Source organism: Procambarus clarkii, chromosome 61 (assembly GCF_040958095.1).
Source record: "Procambarus clarkii isolate CNS0578487 chromosome 61, FALCON_Pclarkii_2.0, whole genome shotgun sequence".
Taxonomy (NCBI): domain Eukaryota; kingdom Metazoa; phylum Arthropoda; class Malacostraca; order Decapoda; family Cambaridae; genus Procambarus; species Procambarus clarkii.
In genome coordinates, this window is record NC_091210.1 from 3,340,021 (window position 1) to 3,361,907 (window position 21,887).

General features: G+C 46.5%; 1 long non-coding RNA gene across 1 annotated transcript in view; it reads right to left on the minus strand.

The window, feature by feature from the left end:
- LOC138354009 (uncharacterized) overlaps positions 1-5,655 on the minus strand; it is a 213,042-nt gene extending 207,387 nt beyond the window's left edge. The window contains exon 1 of the long non-coding RNA XR_011223384.1: positions 4,754-5,655. This is a non-coding gene — a long non-coding RNA (uncharacterized lncRNA). The remainder of the gene's footprint in view (positions 1-4,753) is intronic.
- Positions 5,656-21,887: the final 16,232 nt, after the last annotated feature.

Below are 21,887 nucleotides of genomic sequence, written 5' to 3' on the forward strand. Positions count from 1 at the left end.
TGGAAGGAACCCGAGCAATGAAGCTCGTCTTCAGAGCTTGAAGCCAATTTGGTGGGTGCATGGCAAGTCCCTGGTCTCATTTTTTCCTCTACATCCAGCAGTCAGTAACTGATGCAGGTTCACATTATGTACCCACAGGACAACTGTCCTATTGTGGAAGACATAACTGAACATTGTTTGTTGCTTGGTTGACCACCTCTAGAGTCTTTTTCCGGACGTCTCATAGGGTAGGAAGAGTCGGTAATCTGACTGGTAGCCATGGTCCCAAGGTACGAGGCTGGACTGAATCAAAGGTATAAATCCATGTCTGTACAGGTCCCAGGGTCGAAGTATTCTGTGTGTGAAAATCTATGGAAATGGATAAATGGCTAGTTAGTAAAAAAAATATCATTGTAAAGCTTTATCCATAACGACAGCCTAACCATGCTATAATGGTAAACGGTTGCCCCGACTCTGCGTTGCCCGATTGGCTGTGATGGGGCGGGTGGGCCGGTTGGCTCAGTGATGGCGGTTTGTGCGGCGCCTCTCCTGCCGGTTGTTGGACATTAATTTGAAGTTTTCTTCTTTGTTGTTGATTAACTTATTCCTTTATGTCTGATATATGAAGACATTTGTGACCAAATACAGACAACCACATGGGTCTCGAATCTACGATGGGAGGTCTGTATGCTGCTGAACGTGAGGAGCAACTGACATACACGTCCTCTCCCGACAGTTGCTGGTCGCAAACTCCGAGGATCGAGGACCTGTTGCCTACTAGAGACCCATACAAGTCAGTGCAACTATTTGCATTATGGACTGTGTGTGTAGCATTTCTTAGACATTTTGTTCCTAAAGACACTAACGACTAGTGCTAACATACCAACTCACACCCTATGATAAATGGTAGAGTAAAAATACTCCCATCACCAACGACGGTAATTAAGATTTCTCTTATTAAAGCCGCCACACTTAAATTATCTATCAACAATTTAAGATTTCACGTGTATCGTTTCCACCGATGTCTTGGTCCAGTCAACAGATGGAGTGCAGCAGCCTGTATGCTTTGTATACTCACCCAGACTGTCAGCATCAGGTTAGACTGGCTGAGCTACAATTAGCTGCCAGTATATTGATCACCACCAGACGAATTCTAGAGATACAAAGTCTGCTCTTCAAGCACTTAAAACTTGGGTACATCGACAGAAGGCTCTTCCCAAAAATATTTATATAAATTGCTCGCTGCACAGAATAAAAGTTAAAATCTCAAAGTATAACCCGTGATATATTGCAGCCAAATTAGCACGACACGGTGATGAAGTTTACATATCAAAGTACCCCCATCCCTGTTGAGGATAATGTTCCCAACACAAGTCTGATAGAGAAATTACAGACTACCAAGAGCCCGAAAGCATTAGTATAAAATTATTACAAGTGTAGTATCAGGTTGGGCTACATGTATAGCTCCAACCTGATCTGGTTGACCGGATCAGGTTGGCTTCCTTTACCCGTGGTAAGCGGCTACAGCCTAGTTTCCCCAGTCCTGAGATTGGGAGATTATGTGCGAACTGAATCATGATCTAGCATTACTGGATGTTCAGTCATTAGATCTTTCACACCTTTCAGCAAGAGTTACCTGAAGCTTTGCAACCTGTCAACTCTCAATATATCATAAACACCCAAGTGAGTAGGTTACTGAACACACGCAGATGTACCTAAATATTTAAAAAAAAAAATTGTTGTTTAAGTATAGAACTTTAACCAAACAAAACATAACTACCATACCTGCAATACTCTTACAAGCCAAATGACTTACTGAAGGCTTTCAGAACTCCACATAAACCGAACTGTTGCACCGTCGCACATACCTGAAATTAAAGATTAAATTAAGAATTACTTTCCATGCCAGAACGTTCCGTTGCTGTGGGTACTTAACTAGCAAATCCCTTTTAATATATTTCAGATTCAATTTTGCTATGAGCTCTATTTCATAGCCTTATCTATTTCTAGCCATGTGATATTTTAATACACGATCCTAGCCTTGTCTTTATATGTACAGATTGAGAAAATAAGCCAATAAAAGTTTATTCATTCTTAGCCGAATATAAAGTTTTTTTTTACTTCCATCCTGAAGTAACTGCACGGCATTATCCAAGTCTAAGTGTTATTCAGAGTTTCAAGATGTTAGTCTTCATAGGGCTAACCGATAGAAATTAAACCTACTAACATTATAAGGCTTGTTTCACTGGTATTTTAACTCCAATAATTATACGACCCTCTTCACAATTATATTTGAAAAAAGACTATTGATAAACAAGTTTGAATGGCAGCAAGTTTAAATTCCTCAATTCAAATAAATTTTTAAGTTATGATCTGTAGCTGAAGGCCTTCCTGAAGCTGTGAACTTGCCTTACTTTGAATATTGTTTCATTTATTTCTTGCAAATTTATTAAAAATTTTGTATCGTGAATACAGGATTCAACTCTGAACCGGTGCACTTACGGTTCACAAATTTAAATCAAAATTTAATATTTTCTATTTCATAGGTACATTTCAAGGAAACTGCAAAGAACCCTATTGGGCCAAACTATCCAACTGATCTATTATACCCAACCAAATAACCATGAACACATGAGATGGGTTGTAAATATTGCCGCACCACCAGTATTATACTCAACCAAACAGCCATGTACACTGCGACTATGAGGGTGTGGACACAATGTGACCCAAACGTATTAAGGTTACAGCTACCCCCCCCCCTAATGACTCATTCTTCCGAGAAAAGCGATATTCTGAAGGTCCTGAAGGACGTGGCCAGCATCACTCCCACTGACATTAGTCAAGAAGGTGGTGATATGTTCTTTTCATGTGAAGAAAGAATTTTAAAACCTCTTGACCAACAATGCCATACTTCGCAAGGAGCAACCCCTCCCCCCCCCCCCAAACATTTTCACTTCCCACATCAGTTCCTGGCCGAAAGAACTTTTTACCAGCAGGACCAGCCAATGGATCGTGGACTGACAGCAACATAAGACCATGGACAATATCGAGGACAAAACTCCTAACCTGGGTGTATTCAATCTAGAGTTCAGAAACACCGACTAATCTTTAAGGACGATTACTTTCACCACCATAGCTGCCGCCACCCATCCTGGTTGGCCGCACAGGGTTTCCGCACACGGTTTCTACCGCTTCGGTTTATAAATACAATGCGGAAAAAAAAGATACCACGAGTTCTAGCAGTGCTTCAAGTGCTACAAGCTCTCCCACCAAGTGTCGGCACCCTGTCCAGAAGTGCAGCCTGTGCACACTGGACCATCACTACTCCATATGCAAGGCAATAACCCATCGTTATTTGCTCTGCGATGGCAATCGCCCCACCATTTCCTACCGCTGCCCCCGCAGACAGAAGCATCTAGGCCCAGGGTGAAGCCAAGGGAAACAACCCTTCTCCGTCCACGATCAAAGCCCCAGGCGCTCAACCTACCACCTCAGCCCTCACCAACCGACGAGAAGACTTTCCAGTCTTTCCAAACAGTGGCTCCTCACGGCCCGGGCCTCCCACCAGGTGACCCAGCCTTCACAATGGGGATTCATAGGCTCCTTTGCAGCCCCTGCGTCACGTGCAGGCATCATTCCTGGTCTTATTAGGCTCACGGAGAAGCTTGCTGGACCAGACAACCACCAATTTTGTCAGTGAACTGAACGCATTATACCTAGCCAGTGTCCTGGACCCAACCATAATCCCTGGCGCAAGTCTCACTGCCTCCACTACCACTCCGGAGACTACCACAAGGATGAGGTCTATTTCAACACTCCAGAACCACCCAAGACCTGGGCGGCACAGAGGAATTTCCCCCTCGAGCTACCAACTCTCCTACCATCACAGCACCCGCGCTAGCAGACAATGTCAACAAATGCTAACAACTCCAAAAACGCTCCTGAAATAGCTTCTACCAACAATACACGACACCTGAGGCTACCTAAGGCTGCGAGACGAAAGACGAAAACACCAATTACGGATGTCATGGATTCCTCAGACGAGGGAATCTTGGTAGGAGCTCCTCCGCAGCACCACAAATACGACACGTACTCTGTATAAGACGACCCTATGGAGGCCACCACCAAACTCCAACGACTGCACGGCTCAGCCAAAGTCTCAAAGAAAAAACGGAAGACTTAGGTCTACACTACCCCCACCAGCAGCGTAACTGTTACAGCCAGACCTCCGGGAAGTGAAATCTACCATTAGGACCCCCACGCATTCCCTCATCAAGATAATACCTAGATAATGGCTACAAAAAACCTCCATTTACGGGCTAACCATAGGCTGTGCTACTTTGAACATTTTGTTCAGAATAGCCAAATCTAAAACAACAACAATGTACACGTGAGGTGGGCTGTAAATATTGCCACACACCACCATTATTTTGTTATCCAATAATGTGGTCCACCGAGTCGGCCCACTCACGGCCCGGGCCTCATTTATTATGAGAACAATTCCTCTGGACAACCCGAGAAGTGTAGGAACGTCCAATTTAAAACCATAAACAAGTGAACTGTTCTATGAACTTGGCCACCCTGAAATGCAGCTTTAAACAAATCTAATATAATTTTAAAAAATTCGTGTAGATAAATAAACATCTCATTGATCATGGATATTTAATTTTAGCTTTATTTTAAAGTTAAATTTTACCGATAAAAAAATAAAAATGGCAACTAACAAACCAAAGAAACAATCGCCTAAAATAACAACGAACCACCATTTACTTGCCTCAAGATGTAGCAAAAGTCCATTCTCTAGACTATCAACACCCAATCTGCAGCCAGCAGAACACCCCCTCCTGCCACCGCCGTGGTCCTCGCCACACTGATGGCCCGCGCTAGTTGCCCAGCACCCACTGATGCACAAACTGCCTCTGACGTCACTGATCACCTTTAATGCCCTCATTAGGCTTTGTATAATACAAATAACTTCGAAGCAAAGTAATTAATATTATATTAATAAAGATGTTATTCCTATTAAGCACGAATACACAAGAGTAGGTCTTTGAGCAACAGTTATATATTCCAGATATTCTGCTGTATTTTGAGGTCAACAGCACTGTTCACTGGGAACCTGCGAAACCTCACCTCACTGAGTCAACTGCATCCGTGAACCTCTTACACGCCTTCACCGGCAAGTTTTAATTGATAATTGTTATATTGATTTAACTACACTTAGCGCACGTATAATATGATCAGATAATCTGTAGTATCAAACCCCATTTTTCTATATACAGTATATTAAAATATATTGTCGGCTGTTGCTCATTAATGGAAAGAAAAGAGAATTCAGAGATAATTCTGTGACCAGTGTTCAAGAGATGTGTAATATTAACTTCAGAATGATCAGCTGTCAGAAATCTTAACCAACTGTCTAAAGTTTACTTACTGCAGGCGGAGCATAAACATAATGGTCAGCTTGTCAGTGGCGCCCATTGTGTGTGTTGGGTACATGGTGAGTAATTACGCGTAATTGGTTCACCTTACACCACAACTGTTCCGCTTTCAGACCTGTTCTTGATGCAATTGGGTTATAAAAGACCTGTGATATATTCATTAAGTTGTGTACAAATCTTGTCAAGATACTTGCTTAGCTAATTGATGTTTAGAGTTCCGTCTCGGAAGCGATTATGTGCCTCTATTTTGATAACGACTCGCGGGGTGGGTTTGGACCCCGTACAGGATTACCACCCACGGGGTGGGTTTGGCCCCCGTACAGGATTACCACCCACGGGGTGGGTTTGGACCCCGGTGCATGATTACCACCCACGGGGTGGGTTTGGCCCCCGTACAGGATTACCACCCCCGGGGTGGGTTTGGCCCCGGTACAGGATTACCACCCCCGGGGTGGGTTTGGCCCCGGTACAGGATTACCACCCCCGGGGTGGGTTTGGCCCCGGTACAGGATTACCACCCCCGGGGTGGGTTTGGTCCCAGTGCAGGATTACCACCCACGGGGTGGGTTTGGTCCCAGTGCAGGATTACCACCCACGGGGTGGGTTTGGTCCCAGTGCATGATTACCACCCACGGGGTGGGTTTGGTCCCAGTGCATGATTACCACCCACGGGGTGGGTTTGGTCCCAGTGCAGGACTACCACCCACGGGGTGGGTTTGGTCCCAGTGCTTGATTACCACCCACGGGGTGGGTTTGGTCCCAGTGCATGATTACCACCCACGGGGTGGGTTTGGTCCCAGTGCAGGACTACCACCCACGGGGTGGGCTTGGTCCCAGTGCTTGATTACCACCCACGGGGTGGGTTTGGTCCCAGTGCTTGATTACCACCCACGGGGTGGGTTTGGTCCCAGTGCATGATTACCACCCACGGGGTGGGTTTGGTCCCAGTGCATGATTACCACCCACGGGGTGGGTTTGGTCCCAGTGCAGGATTACCACTCACGGGGTGGGTTTGGTCCCAGTGCATGATTACCACCCACGGGGTGGGTTTGGCTCCAGGTCATGATTAATTAACAAACCAAAAGCTATTGATCGCAACATTTGTTATGGTTGGTATAGAATGTTTTGGTTACCAAGTGGTCACAGTGGTATTACTGAAGCAATATTGCATAACACTTAAGGCACTACCACGTGAAGCAACTTTAACAAAAGCCGCCCGTACCACACACATTATAGAAGCAAATGATGACAAACTTTAAAGTAGGTTGTGTATCAGTCATATCTCTATTTTTTTCATAAAACTTAAAAATATTCTTTAATACACAAACTTTCGAGCGCACCCATCGCCACTGGACTCAATACATGTCCACCGAAGACACTCCCCCCCCCGCATGACCACCCTCAATGTCACCCGGAGGCCCTTCCCCCCCCCCCCCCCCCCCGCATGACCACCCTCAATGTCACCCGGAGGCCCTCCCCTTCATGACCACCTAATAGCTGTGGCCCTATGGGCCACTGCACTCGCCTTCCGAACGAAAAGAAAAGAATCGGTCGTCTGCCGACGGCGGTGCCTCTTCCAGGCTACACGTTTACAGCGGACAGCCCGAGCAGTCTGCATTCCTCCAGGGAACGCACTTCCATTGACCCCGAGAAGAAGAGCTAGGAATAGAGCGGAGGGCAGCGTCGATGACAGTGTCATGAAAAAGAAGGAGAGAGCGAGGGAGAGGCAGAAGGGAGAAGTCAGAGAGACCTATTTACCCTGGCACTGAGGGTAAATAGGTTCCAGTCCGCCTTAGCAAACTGCCACCTAGGGAAGGAGTGGGAGGGTGAAAAGAGAAAATGGTAATAAGGATGGAAAAATGTTCACTGCCAGGGAGGTCATCAAGAACCTGCTACGTGAAATCTAAGTAAAAAGAAGGCGAGCAAAGAGAAAGATCAAGACAGGAATGGGTGCGAGTCCGAGAGTCCAAATGCGTGGGCTCACCAGAATTCAGAAGAGACAGGGAAGAAGAGAGGATAGCCGGCTCAAGAAGGCGACCCCGGGTGTTCGTCAGAACAACACCCGAAAGGGAATGATGACAATTGAAATCACCCAGCAGGAGCACAGGCTCCGGCAAGGAGTCCTGTAGGTGTTTCAGATCGGGAAGAGAAAGTGGAACACTCGGAGGAAGATAAATGGAACAAACGGTGTACCATTTCCCCACAAAGATACGAGCAGCAGAACAATGGAGATGCGAAGGAAAAAGTAAGGGGACAAAGGGAACATCAGAGCGATTCAAGAGAGCAGAAGAGTTAGGAACCCCAGCAACAGCTGAGTGGGGGTTGGGGGGGGGGAGAGAGAAAGGAATAGCCACGAAAGCGACCAGGACGAGCACCAAGCATCGGCTCCTGAAGACAGACACAAAGGGGCGAAAACCGCGAAATCAGAAGTTGGAGTTCAAGGAAATTGGCGTAATAACCTCGAACGTTCCATTGAAGAATAGACATCGACGAGAAGAGAAAGGACAACAACAGAGAACAATGAAGAAACAGAGGCGAAAGAGGAACATAGCACGTTAAAGAAGGATCAGGGTCAGCAAGGTCAGGATTAGGGGGCATGGGTAAACTGAACAAAGACGGAGGGAAGGAAGCGGGAGAACAGACCAAAGGTGGATGGGCGGAGTTCGGAGGAAGAGGAGGAGAAAACGGAGAGGAGCAGTCAAGGACAGCAGCAGGAAGAGAAGGAGTAGATAGAGGGGAGCGCATCTCAGCAAGAGCAGCAAACGAGAGTGAAGCGGGGGCCAAAGAAACCTCCATAGCAGGAACAGGTAGCGTAACCACCGAAATGGGAGGGGAAGGAGCGAGAGAGTCAAAGGTAGGGGCCGAGGAAGAAAGCGAAGCTTTTTACCAACCGGGGAGGAGGAAGGAGAGGAACCAGGCTTATGCTTCTGACTTAAAGAGACCGGTGTCCCAGCAACTACGTACCGGGCAACGGATTCCAGCGTCTCAACAGTAGAAGCTGAACGAGAGCACACACGACGGCCGTTGGGAGAGCCAATAGACGGAGGAGAAGAATGGGAAGGAGGATCGGAGGGAGACGAGGAAGAAGACACAGGAGACATGACAGACCGGGTAGAAAGAAGGGGAACCCCGGACAGAGGACCAGGAGGAGTACCCTTCGGGAAAGAACTCAAAGGAACAGAGGAGGGGGCAGTGGGCGTATCAGGGTCCAAGTCCCGGAAACGGTTGTGAGTCTGAGGAAGGTGGGGAAAGACGAGGAGAGGAAGAGCGCAACACGCGAGAATAAGAGTTAGCATAAGGCGGGAGCCAGCAAACCTGGCTCCTCGCCTCAGGAAAAGATAAACTCTCCCGGTGCTTCAAGTTGAGGACGGCTGCCTCAAGCTTGTAATGGACACACGCACAGGAGAAGGTAGGGTGGGCCTCACCGCAATTGAGGCAGTGAGCCTGGGAAGAAGTGCACTCCGACTTAGAGTGACCTTCGCCCCCACACAAAGGACAGAGAGAAAGTTCCATAGCAGCGGGGGGCACCATTCCCAAATCTCCAGCACTTATTACAGAGCCGAGGAGAGGGAATGTACTCCTGGACAGAGCACCAGGCACCAGCAAGAATGACAGAGGGTGGAAGGGTCCTACCATCAAAGGTAATCTTCACAACCCGAAGGGGCTGACGGCGACGACCACGAGGGGGACGAGTAAACGTGTCTACCTGGAGGACAGAATGGCCCTGGGCCTGAAGGATATGCTGAATATCATCGTGGCAGTCCTGGAGGACAGAATGTCCCTGGGCCTGAAGGATATGCTGAATATCATCGTGGCAGTCCTGCAGATTCTGAACACCGGTTGCAACATGGGGCAGAAGGAGAATAGTGCCAACATTGGCATTCAACCGAGCGTTCTTGGATACCCAAACAGGGGTCTCGCCAAGGCAGGATAAAGCAGCCAAGCAGGAGGCCGCATCCTGATTAGCAGCAGCAACGACACGTGTACCGAAACGGGGTCAACAAGGTGTTTTTGAAGGGAAAAATCGTCAAGAGGCGCAGAATCAAGAGGGAGGAGATCAAAGCCTTTGGCCCACGAAGTGGGACCAAACAAGGCTTCATAGGCATCAGAACGGGAAGGAATCGAGCGAGTGCGGCCGTGTCGAGGACGGCGTTGAGAACCCCCAAAGCGACAGGGGTTAAAAGGCGTAGTAGTCACATTGAGAGACTGAACCGTGCCAGGGGACGAGGTAGTCACCACTGGGGGCTTAGGGTTCGACCCAACCACAGAGGAGGGAGAGGAGCCGAGGGGAGTAGTCAAAAAGGCCAAAGGAGGAGCAAGGTTGGGGCCCAATGCAATGGAGGCTGCAGAGCCCGGTCTCCCAACACAGACCGATTCGGGGGCTTGGTCGCCCACCCCTCGAGCCTGAGAACGTAAAGGAGGAACAGAATTCAACACGAGTAAAAAAAACATTCATGAATGAATGTGCCCCCACACCCACCATGGAGCCACAATTAGAGGCAGGACACCCAACAAGAAGCTATCGCCGATCATGTCGGGGCCCCCTAGGGGTGCGTCGTGAGTATACGCCCCACAAACGCCACCGACAGTCCGTCGAGATCGGGTTCAGTGACGAAAGGGGGATTGACAATAAAAGGTTCCCCTCGCTCGAGACGTTGGGTATTACAGTTCTACGGGTGCAAGAGTATGCCTCCTCAAGCACCCGGGTGTCAAAATAGAATTAGTCCAAAGGAATAACCAAAACAAGCAAAAGGTCGGCAGGAAACGACAAGCATATAGGAGAAGAGGGGGGAGAAAAACGAAACAGAAGGAAACGGAAAAGTCGTTCAGCACTATTAGAGAGGACAGCAGCAGGTGCACAAGGCTACAAAAGGACAGAGGATTGTCCCAAGGAGCATCACACTCCGGCAGCCGCCCACTAAGCCCCTTTCACGGCATCAACGAGCTGAACAGGGAGAGGGGTATTATATAAAAAAAATTATGTGCATAGCATTTTTCCTCTAATATTTAGCGTGTAACAATAAATAGATTTTTTTTAAAGGCGTGAAACATTTTAAAAGTAGTAATGCACATTTAGTCATACTTAGTCAAGTATTATTGTATGGTTAAATTGGAGTAATTAATGAGCAGGTTATTTAAACAAACTTTACAATTGATGACAATTTTACCAGCTAATATCAATGCACTATTAAAAAGGGCGGTTGCGAATGTTCCACCCCCCTTTCATGTGATACTAAACAATAGTGCATTTATTGTAAATTACTATAATTGGAGTTTTTCATGTGATTAGTTACCAGCACCAGGAATGCAGGTATGGTGGACACTACCTGGAGACCCTCGTGTTGCATCACCTGCAGCTGCATTATCACTTGCAATAGCGGGAGGTTGACGGTGGGCATGGCCTGGAGACCCACACCGGAAAACAAGAAGATACCCTTTTAAAGTATATTTGTAAACAAATGAAAGTACCTACCAAACAAAATACGTCGCCAATGGTATCTGCGTCTGGGGATCTACTACTCAAAATTCCTTATGACTCAATTACTCATAAGAAATAGAAAATTAAACTCTAATCCCAGACAGCATTCAGCACCCTTACATCCTTGAGCATTAAATATCAAGTGCCTATACTCTCAAATGCACTAAATCGATCAAAACTGACCCACAGTACTAATCCTAACTTCAAACGCTGAACACTTCCAAGACGTTTGTAACAGAACCCATGGGCACCACATAAGAAAAATCTGATATTCCAAGAATGCGACTTTTGAAAGCCAAAGTAAGTAATTATCAAAAGAAGGCACAAAACCGGGAAGGCTATGTAGCCCCATCAAATGTGCAGAATAATCAGAGTACGCTAAATATCTCCAAGGACGCTAATACAATAACAGAAACGCATAAGGCGAATGATATCAAAAGTATCCGATTCACCAAGAATTCTATCGAGGGATAAGCGACCGCGAGAGACGGTTGGAAAACAAGACACAAACTCGTCCTGTTAGTCGGGACGTTCAACTAGGCTATACACGACCGTAAGAGGGACAATGCAATTTGGACAATATGGAGCAGGGCAGCGCTCCATTAAGTGACCGTGAGTTAAGCGTGTATGGCCAATACGCAACCTCGTCAGAGCCGTTTCCCATCGCCAGTTACGGTGGTAGGAGGCCAGCCATGAAGACACTACTCTCAAGACTACGCAGTTTGTTACCAGTAACATAAGACCAACAATGCTGCCAACGGGTAAAGATGGAGGAATGAATAACTGGGTAAAAGTCGAAATAAGAAATACCTTTGCGGGAGATGGGATAGGAGCCCACAACTTCCCTAGCGGCAGCATCTGCACGCTCATTTAAAGAGAAACCAGTACGGCTGGGAACCCAGCAAAACTCAACTGATTTAAATTTACTGGAAATAAACAGCCAATGTTGAATCTTGACAACCACTGGATGGACCGGATTAAAGGACCCGAGAGCCATGAGGGCACTACGAGAGTCAACGACAGCTACAAAGGATAATTGACAGTGAGAAAGCAGGAGACGAAGAGCATATAGAATAGCATAAAGTTCCGCTGCGAAGATGCTAGTTTCCGAAGGTAGGCAACACATATAAATGTTGTCAGAAAAAATAGTAGCCTACACCGTCCACAGATATATACCCATCAGTGAAGATGGAAACGGAGCTCGAGTGCAAAGAAAATTGCTCAAGGAAAAGGCGTTTCAGAACCGTAGGAGGGTAAAAGCTTTAGTGATGCGGGTTAAGGATGTACAAAACTTCGGAAGTGGGACTCTCCATGGGGGTCAAGGAAGGATGGAACAACACGAGGAGAAATATTAGAAATACGAACTGAGAGAATCCTGAAAACGAGATAACCGGACAGAAAGAGGGAAGTGGTGAAAAGGCACAGGAACCGCAGGAGGGGAAAAAGTTAAAGCACGACAGAGGGGAGATGAAGGGTATGCGAGGTCAGCGCAAGATAGCCAAGCCAGTAGCGATCACGGCGGTTCTGGAGAGATACGAAGTCAGTGTCAACATATAAGCTAAGGACGGGAGTCGAACGAAAGGCACCAAAGCTGAAGCACAACCCAGTATGGTGCAAAGCATCAAGACGACGAAGAGTAGATGGAGAAGAAGACTGGTAAGAAGGGCAACCATAATCGAGTTTAGACAGGATGAGAGAGGAATGTAAAGCAAGGAGAGTGCGCCTATCCACTTCCCAAGAAGAATGGGATAATACCTGAAGGAGGGTAAGGGCCTTTGAGCATTCAACTTGCAGGTAAGAGAGATGAGGCGACCAAGACAAACGAGTGTTAAAGATTAACCCCAAAAGCTTAGCGGAATCCTTGCACACAAAGGGGTGACCATTAAGTGACAGAGAAGGACGAAGAACGATACACTTCAGAGTAAAAGTCAAAGCACAAGTCTTAGACGTAAAGAACCTGAAGCCATGATCAGTGGCCCAATATTACAGAGCATCAATCGCAAGTTGAAGCCTCATTTGAAGGAGAGGCGAATCATCACCCCAACAGCAAAGGGTAAGATCGTCGACATAGAGTACGGAGAAGATGCCAGAGGGAAGGGAGGGAAGAAGATCATTGAGGGCAACCAGAAAAAGTAGTACTCAGAACACTACCTTGGGGCACAACCTTGTATTATTGAAAAGTGGCAGAGAGAATGGTACCAAGCCTCACCCGAAAGAAACGATGAGAGAGGATGTCCCCAGAGACCCTGGTTTCTGAACAGGGTGGACAACGGCATCGAGCCAGTCCTCAGGGACTGATGACGACTCCCGGACCTGATTATACAGACTCAGTAAATACCGAGACGGGCACGGAGGGAGATGGCGAAGCATCTCATAACGAATGCCATCGAAGCCAGCAGATGTAGAACCGCAGAGGCCCAGGGCAGATTGAAGTTCAGAGAGAGAGAAGAGATCGTTATAGGGAAGTCTGAGATAAGTGCTGAAATCTAAAGGACGAGATTCAAAGACAGGTTTGCGAAGAAGGAAAGACTGAGGAAGATGAGAACCAGAGCTAACAGATAAAAAAGTGGGAACCCGGTCGCGACCTGCAATGGGTCCACCACAGGAGTACTATGGAGGTGAAGGACCAGCCAGACATCGGGAACGAATTTGCCCACTATCTTGTGCACACGCTTCCAGATCTGTGGCAGAGGAGTTTCGGACGTAACGGTGAAAACATAAGACTTCCAACACTCACGCTTAGCCGTAATGCGATAAGACTTCCAACACTCACGCTTAGCACACTCATAAGACTTCCAACACTCACGCTTAGCCGTAATGCCATCAGTGGCCCAATGGCATTACGGGCCACCACACTCGCCTTCCGAAACAAAAGAAAAGAATCAGCTGTCTGATGGCAGCTGGGTGGCTTCTAAGCTGCACGCTTACAGCGGATAGCCCAAGCACAGTCCACATTCAACCAGGGAACACACTTCCGTGGGTCCCCGAGAGGAAGAGCGAGGAATAGAGCGGAGGACAACGTCTAGGATGGTGTCATGAAAAAAGGAGAAGGGCGTGAGGGAGTGGCAGAGAGGAGAGGTCAGAGAGAGCAGCACGGAGGGTAAATAGGGACCAGTCTGCCTTACCAAAGCTGCCACCTAGGGAAGGAGAGTCGAGGGTGAAAAGAGGAAAAGGTAACAAGGATGGGGACATGGTCACTGCCATGGAAGTCATCAAGAACTCACCACGTGAAATCCAAGTAAAGAGACAACGAGTAGAGAGAAAGATCAAGACAAGTAAAAGGGTGCGAGTCCGAGAGTCCAAATGAGTGGGCTCACCAGAATTCAGAAGAGACAGGGAGGAAGAGGATGAACAGTCCGAGAAGGCGACGCCGGGTGTTTGTCAGAACATCACCCCAGAGGGTATGTCAACAGATAAAATCACCCAGCAGGAGCACAGGCTCCGGTAAGGAGTCCAGTAGCTGTTTAAGATCGGGAAGAAAAAGATGGACATTTGGGGGAAGGTAAATGGAACAAATCGTGAATGCACAAAGACACGTGCAGCATAACATTGGAGAAGCGACGGAAAAATGTAGGGGGACGAAGGGAACATCAGAAAGAATCAAGAGAGCAGAAGAGGAACAGGCCCCAGCAAAAGCCGGGAGGGGGGAGAGAAAGGAATAGCCACGGAAGCGACCAGGACGAGCACCAAGCATCGGCTCCTGGTGACAGACACATTGGGGCAAAAACTGCGAAAGCAGAAGTTGAAGGTAATGGAAACTGGCGTAACATCCGCGAATATTCCATCGAAGAATAGACATCGACAAGAAGTGAAAGGACAGCAACAGAGTACAATGAAGAAACAAAGGGGAATAAAGGAACACAGCACATTAAAGAAGCGCAGGATCAGGATCATGATTATCGAAGTCAGGGTTAGGGGGCATGGGTAAACTGAATAAGGATGGAGGGAAAGGAGCAGGAGGACCGACCAGAGGCGGATGAGCAGGGTCCGGAGAAGGAGGAGGAGGAGAGGAGACAACCGAGGGTCAAGGACAGCAGCAAGAGAGGCAGAAACCAGAGAGTGCACCTCAGCACGGGAAGCAACTGAGAGGGAAGCGGGGGCCAAAGAAACCTCCATAACAGGAACAGGGGCCGCAACCTCCAAAACGGGAGGAGATAGAGCGAGAGAGTCAGAGGTAAGGGGCGAGGAAGAAAGCGAAGCCTTCTTACCCGCCAGGGATGAGGAAGGAGAGGAGCCAGGCTTTCGCTTCTGACTCAGACAAGTGTCCCAGCAACAATGTACTGGGCAACAGATTCAAGCATCTCAACGGGAGAAGCAGGCAAGAGCAAACAACACGATGGCCGCTGGGAGAGTGATGGATATCAGCCCACACTGACAGGCTGCGTGGAGAGCTAAGAGACGGAGAAGGATGGGAAGGAGGATCGGAGGGAGACGAGGAAGACACAGGACACAAGACAGACTGGGTAGAAAGAAGGGGAACCCCAGACAGAGAACCAGGAAGGGACCTTTCGGGACAGAACATAAAGGAAAAGAGGAGGCGGTGGTGGGCGTGTCTGGGTCTAAGGCCTGGAAATGGTTGAGAGACTGAGGGAGGTGGGAAGGACGAGGAGAGGAAGAGCGCAACACGCGAGCATTAGAGACGTTAGCGTACGGTGGGAGCCGGCGAACCCGGTGCGTCAAGTTGAGGACGGCTGCCTCAAGTTTGTAATATACACGTGCGCAGGAGAAAGTAGGGTGGGCCTCACCGCAATCGAGGCAGCGAGCCCGGGGAGAAGTGTACTCCGACTTTTGAGTGACCTTCGTCCCCCCACAAGGGACAGACACAGTACTGGAGCACCGGAGGGCACCATGCCCAAACCTCCAGCACTTATTACAGAGCCGAGGAGAGGGGATGTACTCCTGGACGGAGCACCTGGCACCAGCAAGAATGACAGAGGGCGGAAGGGTCCTACCACCAAAGGTAATCTTCACAACCCAAAGGGGCTGACGGCGACGACCACGAAGGGGACGAGTAAACCTATTATAGATATAGGTTAAATAATAATTTTAATTACGAAGCAATAAGATGCTTATCTTAACATACTAAGAAAGTTAGGTAAGGTCGGTGTTTTCTATGAAGCTTTTCAAGGTAAACTAAAATATTCACAATAAATTAGTATGTCACATATGCACGTATTTAATAAGTCAATATTGACTATAAGAAAGTGCAAGAACGGGTTGCTCCCTCGCAATCCCACTCCCCCCCTCCCTCCTCCTCTTTCCCCTCCTCTCCTTTTCCTCCTCCTCTTCCCCCCCCCCCTCTCCTCTTTTTTCCCCCTCTCCTCCACCTCTTCTCCCCCTACTACTACTACTCCTCTTCCCCCTCTACTATTACTACTCCTCTTCCCCCCCTCTCCTCTTCCCCCCTCACCTCTTTCCCCCCTCTCCTCCTCTTCCTTCCTCCCCTCTCCTCCTCTGCCCCCTCTTCTTCCCCTCCAGTACTTAGTTTTCTCTTAAACTGGTTGAAAGGGGTACAGCCTTTGATATGCTTGGGAAGATCATTACACATTCTGTGTCCCTTGATTTGGAGAACATTTCTAGTTAAGTCGCACCCTTGGAGTATCAAATAGATATTTGATTCTAGTGTGGTGCCCATGGGTTCTTTTACAACATTAGGAAGCGTTTAAGGCCAGGATTGGCGTTACAGTTCAGAGTTTTATATATATATATATATATATATATATATATATATATATATATATATATATATATATATATATATATATATATATATATATATATATATATATATATATATATATATATACATATATATATATTAGTATATTTTGGTAGCAGTCTTTCCTGTAGACATATATTATTAAATATGACCGAAAGAGTAAGATTAATAATTCTAACACGAATTTTCTCAATCTTTCGTACATTTCTTTTCACTGTTGGAGGTAAATCAAAAATCAATTCTCCAAAATTCATTTTTATTTCTAGTCTGACGCGACACGAGCGCGTTTCGTAAAACTTATTACATTTTCAAAGACTTTAGTTTACAAATACACAACTGAATAGAACTTACGCATCTCCGATTTTATATCTACATTTGAGTGAGGTGGATGGGGTGAGGTGGCATTAATAGGGTATTAATTTCATCAACACAAGACAGAACAACAGGTGGCATTAATAGGGTATTAATTTCATCAACACAAGACAGAACACGAAACAATGGGTATTGAATAGAAGTGTTCGTAGAAAGCCTATTCGTCCATATTTCTTGATGCTTCTATATTGGAGCGGAGTCTTGAGGTGGGTAGAATATAGTTGTGCATTAATTGGCTGTTGATTGCTGGTGTTGACTTCTTGATGTGTAGTGCCTCGCAAACGTCAAGCCGCCTGCTATCGCTGTATCTATCGATGATTTCTGTGTTGTTTACTAGGATTTCTCTGGCGATGGTTTGGTTGTGGGAAGAGATTATATGTTCCTTAATGGAGCCCTGTTGCTTATGCATCGTTAAACGCCTAGAAAGAGATGTTGTTGTCTTGCCTATATACTGGGTTTTTTGGAGCTTACAGTCCCCAAGAGGGCATTTGAAGGCATAGACGACGTAAGTCTCTTTTAAAGCGTTCTGTTTTGTGTCTGGAGAGTTTCTCATGAGTAGGCTGGCCGTTTTTCTGGTTTTATAGTAAATCGTCAGTTGTATCCTCTGATTTTTGTCTGTAGGGATAACGTTTCTATTAACAATATCTTTCAGGACCCTTTCCTCCGTTTTATGAGCTGTGGAAAAGAAGTTCCTGTAAAATAGTCTAATAGGGGGTATAGGTGTTGTGTTAGTTGTCTCTTCAGAGGTTGCATGGCGTTTGACTTTCCTTCTTATGATGTCTTCGACGAAACCATTGGAGAAGCCGTTGTTGACTAGGACCTGCCTTACCCTACAGAGTTCTTCGTCAACTTGCTTCCATCCTGAGCTGTGACTGAGAGCACGGTCGACATATGCGTTAACAACACTCCTCTTGTACCTGTCTGGGCAGTCGCTGTTGGCATTTACTCACATTCCTATGTTCGTTTCCTTAGTGTAGACTGCAGTGTGGAAACCTCCGCTCTTTTCCATGACTGTTACATCTAGAAAGGGCAGCTTCCCATCCTTTTCCATCTCGTAAGTGAAACGCAGCACGGAACTCTGCTCAAATGCCTCCTTCAGCTCCTGCAGATGTCTGACATCAGGTACCTGTGTAAAAATGTCGTCAACATACCTGCAGTATATGGCCGGTTTCAAGTTCATGTCGACTAAGACTTTTTGCTCGATGGTACCCATGTAGAAGTTTGCAAACAGGACACCTAGGGGAGAACCCATGGCGACCCCATCTACTTGCTTATACATGTGCCCATCCGGGCTCAAGAAGGGTGCCTCTTTAGTACAAGCTTGGAGTAGTTTCCTCAGAATATTTTCTGGTATGTCAAGAGGAGTACAGGCTGGATCACGATACACTCTGTCGGCTATCATCCCGATTGTCTCGTCCACAGGTACGTTGGTAAACAGCGATTCTACGTCCAACGAGGCTCTTATCCCTGTGGCCCGTGTGCCCCGCAGTAAGTCAACAAATTCCTTTGGAGACTTCAGGCTGAAGGCGCAAGGAACATAAGGAGTCAGCAGGCTGTTGAGTCGCTTCGCCAGTCTGTACGTGGGTGTGGGTATCTGGCTAATGATTGGCCGAAGTGGGTTTCCAGGCTTGTGTGTCTTGACATTTCCATACGCATATCCAGGTTTATATTCCCAAAATGATCTTTGGAAGGTGGAGTCCGGATTTCTTGGCGTTCACAGTTTCGATCAGTTTGTTGATCTTTGCTTTTAATTCGGCTGTAGTGTCCTTCGTTACCCTTTGGAACTTAGTTTGGTCAGAGAGTATGAGGTTCATTTTCGCCAGATATTCGTCTTTTTTAAGGATGACATATATTGGCGACTTGTCACCTCTCCTGACAACTGTCTCCTTGTTCTCACGAAGGCTTTTAGCTGCCGCTTTGAGCTCGGAGGCCAGTATGGTGCTTCTGTAATTGCCTCGATTCTTTCCTCCTTCTGCAATAAGTTCTGCTTGTAAGGTATCTTTGGTAGTGACCTTCTTTTGTGTCTCGAGGTCGAATATGTCGTCTAACAGAATTTCCAACTCTACTTTCCGGGCCATCTCACTCGGTCTGGACATAACATGACAGTTTATGCCCAGATTTAGGAGAGTGACTTGGTCCTCAGTGAGGTTAATGCCTGCAAGGTTCAGGAAGCCATCTCTTGGTCGTGGAATTGCCATAGGTCCTCCATATAATGTTGTTAGTTTCTTGATAATCCTTGTTTCAGTGCTGAGGTGATATTGGTCTGTGAGGATGTCGAGGTGTTGTTCAATGCGGGTACGGATACTTTCGTCGATGTTGCTATTTCTCCACTCGTTTGTAGCATGAAGTAGTTGCGTTTTGTTGTCTTTGATTTCATTCTCTGCCTTGTATATCTGATCACGAATCAGATCCTGGCGATATTTTATCGTGAAGGCTTGATTCCTTGCTGCTGGGTCGTGCGCTTTAATATTAGTATATTTTGGTAGCAGTCTTTCCTGTAGACATGTATTATTAAATATGACCGAAAAAGTAAGATTAATAATTCTAACACGAATTTTCTCAATCTTTCGTACATTTCTTTTCACTGTTGGAGGTAAATCAAAAATCAATTCTCCAAATTTCATTTTTATTTCTAGTCTGACGCGACACGAGCGCGTTTCGTAAAACTTATTACATTTTTAAAGACTTTAGTTTACAAATACACAACTGAATAGAACTGATTGATTGATTGATAAAGATTAAGCCACCCAAGAGGTGGCACGGGCATGAATAGCCCGTAAGTGGTACAATTTTTTTTTTCAGTATTCTGAGGTTGCATTTAACCATCAAGCTGTTATCGCGGGGGAGGATACTGCTTCACAGTCTTTATGAGGGTGTCCAGCTGCTGGACACCTTTGTTGACCAGGAGAGTGGCTGTGTTGATGGCTTCAGGGTGGCCACTGCATGATTCAGGAACTCTTACAGCTCTTCTAAGGTCGTTGGTTGCTTCACATTCCAGAAGATAGTGAAGTAATGGCTTTTCTGTGACAGTTTGGCAGAAGATGCACTCTCTCTGTCGGGGTTCACCAATCTCCCAGTTGCATCTGTAACCTAGACGTAATCTATATAGCCTAACTGCTATTTCCCTGTGGATTCCTTTTGGGATATTTAACCTTTCTAATTTGGTTGCCTGAAGATACCATGTTGCAGATGGCGAACCTTCAGCTATTCTCTGGTGCAGGTAGGCTTTGTTGAGATGTGAGAGTTTTTTGGTGATGATGTTTTTTATGTTCTCTAGGCTGGGTTGAATTGTTTTATGTATCACTGGATGACGAGTTGCCAATTTAGCAATTTCATCAGCTTTTTCATTTAATGGGATTCCAATATGGGATGGGATCCAGTTTAAAGTTATGTTGAGCCCTGTGCCTTTAGCGACTGCTCCAAGATACAAAATGGTGGTAATTATTTCCACATTTTCTTTCCACTGTTTTTGTCCTAGTATTTGAAGTGCAGCTTTTGAGTCTGTGTGTATGATTACATTTTGAGTGTTTTGAGCATTCACATATGCGAATGCCTGTTGTATGGCAAACAGCTTAGTTTGGGTTGATGATACCAGTCCTCCCAGTCTCCAATATGCCTGAACGCTGGTCGTGCAAAGAGCAGCGCCAGCACTCTCATTTTCTGTGTCCACCGATCCGTCTGTGAAGATGTGGGTGGCTCCTGCTACTGCTATGCTATACATTTGCTCTTCTATTATGCGCCTTAGGATTGTCGGATCATAGGCAGCCTTTTTCATTGGGAGACTTTCTATTACTATTTTGAAAGTAGGCTCTTCCCACGGCGCGGAAGGAGTGTAATTTGGGTGTGGATGATCACCCTCTCTATCAAGAATCATGTTTTTTAAATGTAGTCTGTTTAGGACTTTTCCTGCTCTTGCAACCCAAGAGCTTCCATTGTTTTGGCCTAGTCCAACCACCAAAGCCTGCCGTACTGGGATTGGATCAGAAGAAATAATTATCTTACTGATAATTGTAGCTGTCCTTTGTGATATTCTTCCTTGTAGAGAGGGCAAACCCGTCTCCAGTCTAAGAGTTTCAAGCCTGGTCCACATGGGGGCTCCCAGTGCAGCTCTCATAGCATTGCTTTGGTCAACTTCAAGCTTTTTCCACTGTTGGTGTGATAGATTTGTGAGTGCAGGTGCGGCATAATCGATCACTGATCTGACTGCCTGTACATAGTATGTGCGAAGGACTTGCAGATTGGCTCCTCCAGAAAGGGAGGTTAGCGACCTGAGGATTGCCGTCCGGGCCGCAGTTCGCTCTCTCAAGTATGTGACCTCAGCATTAAAATTCATGTGTGTCCAGGATGATTCCTAGATACTGATAGGTGTCGACCCATTCTATTGGTTGACCCTGTACTGTAAGTTGGATGTTGGGCTTCGCTATTTTTATGGGCATGGCCTTTGACTTTGAGGGGTTGAGTTTGATCCCAATCTGTTTTGCCTCTTTACTGATGCAGTCTAAGCATTTGGGTGCAAGGCGCGCCGCATCCCTTCCTTTTATGATGATGACAAAGTCGTCCGCGTAGTTTAGCAGCCTGCAGTGATGTGGAAGTTTCAACCTCATTATTCTTTCCATTAAACAGTTGAAGAGACGAGGGCTGAGAATACCTCCTTGCGGTGTACCATTTTCATGTCTTTTGTACTCAGAGACTGTGCCATGAAGTTTTACTCTTGCTTCTCTGTTTATGAGACAGTTTTTGGTCCAGGAGAGCAGGTTGCCTCTGACCTCTTTGTCAATGAGGCAGCAGTGAATAGCTGGGGCGCTAGCCAGTTCAAAGGCTTTTTCGAGGTCCAGGAATATCAGCATTCCTGGTCTGTCATTCAAGTGGGCTAACAGAGTTGTAATACATTCCACTG